Here is an 11,111-nt window from a genome sequence, read left to right on the forward strand (position 1 = left end):
TGCCCTAAATGATAATGGAATCTTTGACTGCTTGTATTTCTCAGGAAGAGATGTTGAGGCGTATGCTCCTGACATAGCCCACATGTTTCTTTATCTTCAACTTTACTCTTAATAATGATGTCGAACAATGGGGGTGGTCCGGGGGGACGTGGAGTATCTGCTTCGGAGCTCAAATGCTCCCTCTTGAACAGTAAAATCGAAAACAATCAAAATATTCTGAATTTTTTGTTGTTGTAACTTTGGCAAATGTTTTGTATGCTTGCAAAATTTCAGCACTAAATAACATTCATGGAAGTTGTGGCAAAAGAGAAACGATGCTCCAAAATTCTGGTTTTGGAAACATTTAGCTGTGTTTGCTATTATAAGAAGCAAAGTATTGAAAACTACACTAATTTAAGGGAAAACCTAATTGAACCTGTAGGTACGGAAAACTACAGTTTTGATATAACAAAATACTTTGAAGTATTGGGAATACCGTGGACCTGCTTGACAAGAGCTTATATGCGCCAGCTAAAATTAACTATCTCGCTGTTTGAAGCAGTTGCAAACGCTCGCGTTGCTAGCTAGCTAGAGTTGCAAGCTGATGAACAGCCATGCCCATAGCACCAGCATGCACAAACTAGTACTCCCTCCGTTCCTAAATATAAGTTTTTGTAGGGATTTCACTATCGACTACATACGGAGCAAAAAAATGAATCTACATTCTAAAATGCATCTATATACGTTCGTATGTGGTTCATAGTGGAATCTTTACAAAGACTTATATTTAGGAACGGAGGGAGTACGTACGACCACGAACTAATTGAACGGATGGACAAGCTCGATGCATGTTACACTCACCATCGGATGCAATCCAGTGCTACCAAGCTTTAGGTGCTACCATGATACAAGCTTCTGGGCCGTTGAATTCTCATATCTGATGGCTCTCAATAACTCTGCAACATTTACAAAAAAAATCCACGAGGAGTCCAAAAATTGCGCATAGGTCCAGCAGGTCCACCAACTCTCGGATGCCATCCAATCTAAGAATCTGACGGTCCAAATGCCCGTATCACGGTAGCATTTAGGCCTCGGTAGCACCAGATACTCTCCCCTAGTACAACGTACTGGCGCGGAGCAACGACCTGACGCTCCGCAACACGGCTATGCCGGCAGCGCACCATACAAAGCGGAGCGGCGCATGGATGTGAACGGTTTGGTCATCCCGGCCGAATTTTTGTCGAAAGAGACCATCTGCCCAACAAAATGGTCAAAAAAGACCCCCTCTGGATGAAAGTGACAAAAAAGACCCCCTGACCGTGGCGGCAGGCGCGCCGGGCGACACGTGGCACCTGCCGCCACGGTGGGAGGCGGCAGCCCCTGCCGCCAAGGCGCCAGGCGCCAGGCCGGTGATTACGGGAATCGGCGCGAGCAACCGAACGGGATGGCAGTGTGGGGCACGGCCGCCTTAGGTGGTGGCGGCAATACTGTAGCAGCGGGCCCTGCCGCTTGGAAGGCTGGCGGCAGGCCTGTGCACTGCACGCTGCCGTTTCGTTCGCTGTTTCACATGCCGCTCGTCGTTTTTCTGGGTTAGGCAACAACAACATTCTCCGATGGGGAAAACGGGTCATACACAGCACACGCACAGCTACTACTGCTAGTAATGCATTGGGAGCAGATAATTTGCAGGACGGGCTGCCGTTGCTGTTTGGCCCCGTCGAACACAATGAAACGAATTAAACGCAGTGGGGGAAAGCGACGAGCGGCATGGGAAACGGCGGTACGCAGCGCACAGGCCTGCCGCCAGCCCCCCAGGCGGCAGGGCCTGCTGCTACAGTGTTGCCGCCACCACCACCTGAGGCGGCAGGGCCCCACACTGCCATCCCGTTTCGTTGCTCGTGCCAATTCACGTAATCACCGGCCTGCCGCCTGGCGCCGTGGCGGCAGGGGCTGCCGCCTCGCACCGTGGCGGCAGGTGCCACGTGTCGCCCGGCGCGCCCGCCGCCACGGCGTAGGGGTTTTTTTTTGTCACTTTCATCCAAAACGGATCTTTTTTGGCAATTTTGTTGGGCAGATGGTCTCTTTCGACAAAAAATCATTCCGGCCAGGCCACTCCATCATGCAGATAGAAAAACGGATTAGACAGACATGCCTTCCAGGGAAAATCGGAGGAAGCAGCCGGAGGAACCTTTTTGGTTGAATCATGCTATACGCACGACACTTGCCAGCCGATTTATGCACGATATTTAAAATCAAACCACGCATGCATAGAACTAAGGAGTTGGCAGCCGCTGGATTGGCGTGTCGTGTAAGGATCGGTAAATAGTTATCGTGTGTGTAGCAGTTCCGGTTTGATTTGTTCATGGCCGGCAACCAAGACAGCCTCCACGAACGACAGGGCGGCCGCGGCTGCGGCTAAGGATGGGCTTGTTCTTCTCGCATGCTCTGTTTTTAAAAAAGAGGTCCAGGGTTATTTTTTCATATAGAGAAAATACCGTGGTTTAGGGATACTACTGTATTAATATTGCAGTTTTGTGTGGTTGCCAAACAGCTCACAGTAATTAAAAACGTGGTAATCATAAAAACTGTAGTATTCTCATAATGCATAGAAAATGTTGAGTTATCAAACGGGCCAGAGTGTTGATTTTTTTTATCACAATTTCTACGAATGTCATTTTGTGCTGAAATTTTGCAAGCATACAAAACATTTGACAAAGTTTACCCAAAAAATCAGATTTTTTTGGATTTGTTTACTTTTTTTCCCCTTCAATTTTACTATTTATTAGGGTGCATTTGAGCTGGGGATTAGAATAGGACTTTCGGTGGTCCGTGCACCTTCTCCTCTTTACGTTTGGGATTTCAAAATTTTGAATTTAAATGTCTCAATTTACTGCAAACAACCCTGGGTACTTCTAGAGATGGAAGATCTCATCCAACAGCTGGGATGAAGCCGAGAGCGTGCTATGGAGTGAAGAAGTTGTGGTACCACACAGTTGGAGAAACCTAAATTGTTAATGGACTTGACTACAGTGACTAGGGGATTTGTTATAGCACATCTAAGGTGACATCACCGTCAAACTGTGATCCCGTCCCCATGTCTGTCCGCACCTTGTGCGTTTGCTGTGTGTCGTTTCTGGTTGTCGAGTGAGTACTCCTAGTCGATGCCCATATGCGCCAGCCAGTGGGCCGGGCTGCTCGCTCACTCGCCTGGCTTCCTTCGATCATGATGGTTGACCAGTCGCTAGTTGACCACTGACCATTCAAACTCGCTCTCTTGCCACGCCTCCAACCTTTTTTTCTAAGAGAGCCGTGCATACGTTATTTATGTGGAGTCGACCGTTGTCCGTTCACTTAGAAAAAATCAAAGAAATTAGAAAAAGTTTGGGTGTTTGTATTTTTGATGAAATTTCAAAAAATATTATGTGAACTTGAAAAATGTTCGCTGATATTTCCTTAGCTGTTTACCGCAGGTTTGTTTTTGTTTTTCTTCTTGGTTTAGCTGTTTTGTCAGTTTTCAGTTGTTTTTTCCAGTTCATTTTTATTTTTCTTGGTTCCTTTTTTCCTTTCCTTTTTTTTAGGTTTAGGTTTTTTTTCTGTTTCTGTTTCTTTTTATTTTTTCCTTCTCTTTTTTGCCTATTTATATAAAAGTTCACCATGTATTAAGAAAATGTTCACCATATATTATAAAAAGTTCACCATCATTAAAAAAATGTTCATCGTATATTAAAAAATTGTTCAACCTATATTACAAAATATTCACTGTGTATTCGAATTTTTTTCACCATATATTAAGAAATTGTTCAACATATACTACAAAATATTCATTGTGTATGATTTGTTCAGCATCGTTTTTACAAAAAAAAATCTCTTTTGTAAAAAATGTTCAATGTTTATTCAATTTTTTTCAGCATATATATTAATATTTTCATAAAATGTTTGAAATAAAACAGAGCAAAAAGACGTGATCCTACAGTTAACCAGATGTACATCATCATTTACTACAGTACCAGAATGGCAAGTGTCTGTGCGTTGCCTTTTTTTAGATAAACTGCCAGCCCAGTTGGATCAACCTGTGCGAAGCCACAGCTCCTTGAAGCACACGGGCGTCTTATAGGGACTCTCAGAGGGTTTGGCCTCTTTGTCTCGTGATTGAGTCATCTGTATGATCTTCTTTCTCCAAACAAAAAAAAAATCTCTATGATCCAGTTGGGCCTGGTTTTTGGCTTTCTGTAATTTTTGGGGGAGCTTTACCACTTATTGTGTTGGGCCTTCTAGTATGTTTTATTGTTTGGTTGTTTCTAGCACACCGCGTCGCCACATGTGTTCGTTCTAAATACAAAAACAAAAGCCATGCATCTGTGCTGGTACATTAGGCAAAAAAAATACCCCTAAAAAAACAAAAAGACGTGTGTATGAAAAACTTCTTTTCTATGTATATCTTTTGAGGGACTAAAAAATGTATATCTTCTGAGAGAAAACTATTTTACAAGTTTTATGTATATCCCATTTACAAAAAGGAAAAGTGAAAGTATGGTTAATTATTGCAGGAAGAAAATGCATGTTCATGCAATTTTAAAAAGTTTCCATATTTTTCTAAAGTGTTGACTTATTTTTACAAGAAGGATGGAACCTTCTAGAAGGTTCACAAAATCGGTGATAAACAAACTACATGGACCAGTCGAATAGGAACTTGGCGCGCACGGCATATGGTGCGCACTAAGAAAATATATATTAAATGAGCCAAGCAGAAGGTTGAATGGGGGGTGCACCAGGTTGAATGTGATCTTGTTGGACCTGGTTTTGTTTGTTTCTAGCACACCACCACGTCGGGGAATCCTATTCAGCATGCGGTCCCCTGCGGGACCTCCTATATGCTATATTCTGTGGCAAAACTGGAGGGGCTTCGCACAGGCGGGGTGCCTCGTTTGGGCCGGCCAACGAAGGAGCAGCTACTGACGTAAAATATACAACACAAAAAACTGAAGGCAACTGGAGATTCGAACTCGAGACATTGCACCACTAAACGTTCTTTGCCAATATTAGGCAGCAAACAATATAAGAACATAATCCACGACAGATCTAAACTTTTTTAGAAGTTCGGACGCAGTTCATTTTTTTTTTGCAGGAAAAACGCAGTTCATTTTCAAAACCCGTATCTTTTTTTTGAACACGGACAATTCCAAAAATAGCGAATAATTATTTTAAAATGTTGAACATTTTTTGACCTGTGAACAAATTTTCGAAAAACAGCAAAGTTTTTTGTAATGTTGAACAAATTTTCAAAAACAAGAACATTTCATAAAATTTTAAACAAAAAATAGATAAAGAGAACATTTTTTGAAACTTGGAACAAAATTTGAAGAAAGCGAAACATATTTTTGGATCTGTGAACAATTTTTGAGAATGAGAACATTTTTTTTGTAACTCTGAACAAAATTTGGCAATGCAAACATTATTTCGAATTGTGAACATTTTTCGAAAATGCGAACAAGATTGGAAACTCGAACATTTTCTGAATTAATTTAAAAAGATTTCAAATGTGAACAAATTTTTGAAAATCTGAACAAACAAACAAAAAAACATTAATTTTTTTCGAAATTGTGAACAAAATTTTATAAATGTGAACACTATTTCAGAAATATGAACAATGTTTGACAAAAAGGACATTTTTTGAAAATTCTGAACCATATTTGAACTTTTAGAAAAGCTTACAAAGAAAAAGTAAAAAAAAAAGTTAAAAAGAAAAACAAAGAAAACGAGAAAAAAGAAAGAACAAAATAAGACTGAAGAAAAAACAGTAGAAGAAACAAATGATTTTTTCGTCGGTTTTAGTTTCTTTAAGCTTAGCATTGCTATTTTTACAGTTCCACTTGCCAGTCGCGGAGGCTAGCGCGGTTTGTACCGCTACTGGAGGTCGTAGGTTCGATCCCTAGCGCGATTATTTTTTGCGGTTCATCTCGCGAGGTGAAACACCACTCAGATGGGCCGGCCCAGGGTGAGCTGCGCCCTATGCGAAGCGGCGAATAGGGAATTCCGTCCCCTGCGATCGATCTGGCGCGCACCCCCTCGCGCGCTGGGTGCTCATATGGGCCGGCCCATCTTGGGGGGTTTTCCTTTCATTTTTTCCTTTTTTTCTTTTTCATTTTTTCGTTTTAGTTTTCTTTTTTTGTATTCCTTTTTCTTCTTTACCTTTTCACTTGTGAATTTTCTTTTTAAATTTATGAACATTTTATTATTCGTCAATTTCAAAAAATGTTCATCAATGTAAAAAACTGCTCATCGAATTATTATTTTTTCATCAAATTAAAAATTTCTTCATCCATTTTTCAAAAAAATGTGCTTGAATAAATTTTTTGTTCCTCCAATTAAAAAATGTTCATTGAATTCAATTTTTTTTAGAAAATATAAAAAGTGTTCATAAATGTTTTTTCATTAAATAAGAAAATGTTATTATTTTGAAATCATGATTTTTTTAATTCAAGAACTATGTTTGAATTCAGTGAACTTATTTTTTAATCCACGAATGTTTTTTTAAATTCAATTTTTTTTTGAAATCTTGAAAAAAATAGAGGGCACCTTGCCCCCACTTGGGTCAACCTAGAAGGCGTGCAGGGGGCGGGGGTGGTGCGCACTGGCGAGCTGGCTCACTCGCCAGCGCGCGGGTCATGGAATACGAGTTCCCCACAACGTCGCCACATGTGTTCGTTCTAACAAGAAAAAAGGCCACACATCTGTGTGCGCGCATGAGCCAAGAAAATCACATGTATGAAAAACTTCTTTTCTATGCATATCATTTGAGGGACTAAAAAATGTATATTTGAGAGAAAATCTATTTTGCTCATTTTATGTATATCCCGTTTACAAACAAGAAAAGTGAAAATATGGTTATATATTGCAGGAAGAAAAATGTATGTCCATCATTTTTAAAAGGGCCCATATTTTTTTAAAAGTGTTGACATATTTTCACAACACACTATGAATTTTCTGGAAATGCATGATAAACGTTTTTACACAGATTATTTTTCTAAAACTAGCACAATGACCGTGCACTGCTACAAAATTATGAAATGGAGTTCAGTCAGTGGCTTAGGAAGTCATCAAACTATTGTGTCGTGCAGCCTTTGTGCGTAGTTTACTATTAAAAAGAAGAAAATACTATGAAAAACCATACATCAGGCATTGGAGTATATTAACCGATCATTGCAAGACACAACATTTTGAATGTTGAAACATATGGGAATAGACTATCGGCAAGTTGATTAAACAAGGCACAAGGGTAGGACAATGGCTATCATCCGTTTGGAATTGCAATTTGTTCACTCTCATAATTCTATGCTATAGAACCGGGAGAAATTGGTAAGGAAGAAACTAAAAACAAGAGCGTTAATTTGAGGTGGAGTTACATTTCTGCGTTATTTGTTCTTTCTTTAATTGTTGATCTCACATAAAAATAGTAATGTAGTTGTTTATTTATGGTAGGTCCCACATGCGAGTAAAGTATATTTATTTATGTTTTGAAAGGTTGTTGGTCCCACATGTGGGTGGGGGTGCATTTCTTTATGGGTCAAGGTTGTTTATCCCACATGTGGGTATAGGTGCATTTGTTTATTGATGAAGGTTGTTGATCTCACACATGTGGTATATGACTATAGGTGTATTTGTTTGTTGGTGAAGATTGGTGGTTTCACATGTGAACTCATCACCAACTCCAACCTTTATAGGAAGGAAAGTAATACACAATGGACAGTTTTTTAGCATGAGGGGAATATTTTTTAAAGTATATGATGAAAAAGTTATAAATACACTACAGACTATTTTTTGAAACATGGTCAACATTTTTGAAATGCAAGAATGTGCATGATAGAAGAAAGAAACAAAAAGGAAAAAAACTAAGGGTAGACATGCAACTAGGTTGGGGCGAGTTGTGTTAATAATGGACATGCAATTGGGCCAGGCAAGTTTTGTGTGAAGGGTGGACATGCAACTGGATCGAGGCCAGGGCAAATTGCATGTTGATGGTGGACATACAACTGGGTTAGGGCGGGATGAGTTGCGTATGAAGGAAATATGCCCTAGAGACAATAATAAAGTTATTATTTATTTCCTTATTTCATGATAAATGTTTATTATTCATGCTAGAATTGTATTAACCGGAAACATAATACATGTGTGAATACATAGACAAACATAGTGTCACTAGTGTGCCTCTACTTGACTAGCTCGTTAATCAAAGATGGTTAAGTTTCCTAACCATAGACATGAGTTGTCATTTGATTAACGGGACCACATCATTAGGAGAATGATGTGATTGACTTGACCCATTCTGTTAGCTTAGCACTTGATCATTTAGTATGTTGCTATTACTTTCTTCATGACTTATACATGTTCCTATAACTATGAGATTATGCAACTCCCGTTTACCGGAGGAACACTTTGTGTGCTACCAAACGTCACAACGTAACTGGGTGATTATAAAGGTGCTCTACAGTGTCTCCGAAGGTACTTGTTGGGTTGGCGTATTTCGAGATTAGGATTTGTCACTCCGATTGTCGGAGAGGTATCTCTGGGCCCACTCGGTAATGCACATCACTATAAGCCTTGCAAGCATTGTAACTAATGAGTTAGTTACAGGATGATGTATTACGAAACGAGTAAAGAGACTTGCCGGTAACGAGATTGAACTAGGTATTGAGATACCGACGATCGAATCTCGGGCAAGTAACATACCGATGACAAAGGGAACAACGTATGTTGTTATGCGGTTTGACCGATAAAGATCTTCGTAGAATATGTATGAGCCAATATGAGCATCCAGGTTCCGCTATTGGTTATTGACCGGAGACGTGTCTCGGTCATGTCTACAAAGTTCTCGAACCCGTGGGGTCCGCACGCTTAAAGTTAGATGCCGGTTATATTATGAGTTTATGTGTTTTGATGTAACGAAGGTAGTTCGGAGTCCCGGATGTGATCATGGACATGACGAGGAGTCTCGAAATGGTCGAGACATAAAGATTGATATATTGGACGACTATATTTGGACACCGGAATAGTTCCGGGTGAGATTGGGACAATACCGGAGCTCCGGGAGGTATATGGGCCTTAATGGGCTTTAGTGGAAAGGAGGGAAAAGGAGCAAGGGAGGGGGCGCCCCCCCAAGCCCAATCCGAATTGGGAAGGGGGTCGGCCCCCCTTTCCTTCCTCCCTCCTTCCTCTTCCTTCCCTCTCCTTCTCCAAATAGGAAAGGAAGGAGTCCTACTCCTGGTGGGAGTAGGACTCCCCCCCTTGGGCACGCCTCCTCCTCCTGGCCGCCCCCTCCTCTACTCCTTTATATACGGGGGAGGGGGGCACCCCATAGACACAACAATTGATCCTTGAGATCTCTTAGCCGTGTGCGGTGCCCCCCTCCACCATAATCCACCTCGATAATATCGTAGTGGTGCTTAGGCGAAGCCCTGCGTCGGTAGAACATCATCATCGTCACCACGTCATCATGCTGACGGAACCCTCCCTCAAAGCTCGGTTGGATCGGAGTTCGAGGGACGTCATCGAGCTGAACGTGTGCTGAACTCGGAGGTGCCATGCGTTGGTACTTGGATCGGTCGGATCGTGAAGACGTACGACTACATCAACCGCGTTGTGCTAACGCCTCCGCTTTCGGTCTACGAGGGTACGTGGACAACACTCTCCCCTCTCGTTGCTATGCATCACCATGATCTTGCGTGTGCGTAGGATTTTTTTTAAACTACTACATTCCCAACAGCATATTGATGGTGAACATACAACTAGGTTGGGCGAGTTGTACGTCAACGAGCATACAAATGCATTGAGCGAGTTATGTGTCGATAGTGGAGATGGTACTGGGTCGGGTGAGTTATGTCTCCATAGTGAAGATGCAATTGGGTTGGGGATCCGACAAGTTACTTCATGGGTGGACATGCAACTAGGTTGGGCGAGTTGCATGTCAAACGTGGACATGCAACTAGGCTAGGTAGGGCCAAGTTACACGTCGAGGATGGACATGTAATTGGGTAGGTGTGGGCGCAAGTTGCATGTTGAGCGTGTATACGCAACTCAGTTGGGAGAGATGCATGTTGAGGTTGGACATGCAATTTGGTGAGGTTGGGCAAGTTGCATGTCTAGGGTGAAAATGCAATTGGGTCGGGGTCAAGCAAGTTGCATGTCAATGGTGGGCATGCAACTGGGTCGGACAAGTTGTTTGTCGATGATGGACATGCAACCGGGTCGAGGGTCAGGCAAGTTGCATGTCGAGGATGGACATTCAATTGGGCCAGATGAGTTGAGTGAAAGGTGGACATGCAACTGGGCCATGTAGGGTCAATTTGCATGCGAGTGTGGACATGCAATCGAGTAGCTGTCGGCGACAAGTTTCATGTTGAGAGTACACATGCAACTTAGCAGGGGAGTTGCATTTTGAGGGTGAACATGCAATTTGGTCGGGTCGGGCAGTTGTGTGTCTAGGGTGAACATGCAATTGGGTTGCGGATGGAAAATTTGTGTGTCGATGATGGACATGCAACTCCGTCGAGCGAGTTGGATGTTGATGGTAGACATGCAACCGGGTCGAGGGTCAGGCAAGTTGCATGCAACTTGGCCAAGTTACTAACATGCCCCCTCCCACCGAACGCTCTTGACACAGGCGCCATTAATGGGCCTCAAGCGGTCCACACGAGTCGCCACTACCTTGAATTGTTTCGCTAAAATTATTGGTAAAAACCAGATAGTAATATTTCTTTAAATTTTCTGTGTAGTATGGGAAAACAAAAAAGTTCACAAAAATTGCCATGTTAGAAACTGATGGGAGAAGGATTTCATATTCATGATAAAAAAATAACCTATATGTTGAAAAAACTTAAGATGATTTTTACCATGGTATAGATGATAAATTGCCATGAAAAATAAATGGTATATTAGTTTCAGAGAAGAACAACAACGTAAAAAGGAAATTGCCATGGATTATAACAAAGAAAACATGCCACATGGCTACATTTAAAACTTCCTCATGTCTAAAGAAACAAGTAAATCACGATTGTTTTCTCTCTAACACACATGGAAAATCTTGTAACAACACTAATATTTGCACAAAAAATATAAATAGTTCCTTTGAACAAAAA

This window comes from Triticum dicoccoides, chromosome 1B, assembly GCF_002162155.2.
Source record: "Triticum dicoccoides isolate Atlit2015 ecotype Zavitan chromosome 1B, WEW_v2.0, whole genome shotgun sequence".
NCBI lineage: Eukaryota > Viridiplantae > Streptophyta > Magnoliopsida > Poales > Poaceae > Triticum > Triticum dicoccoides.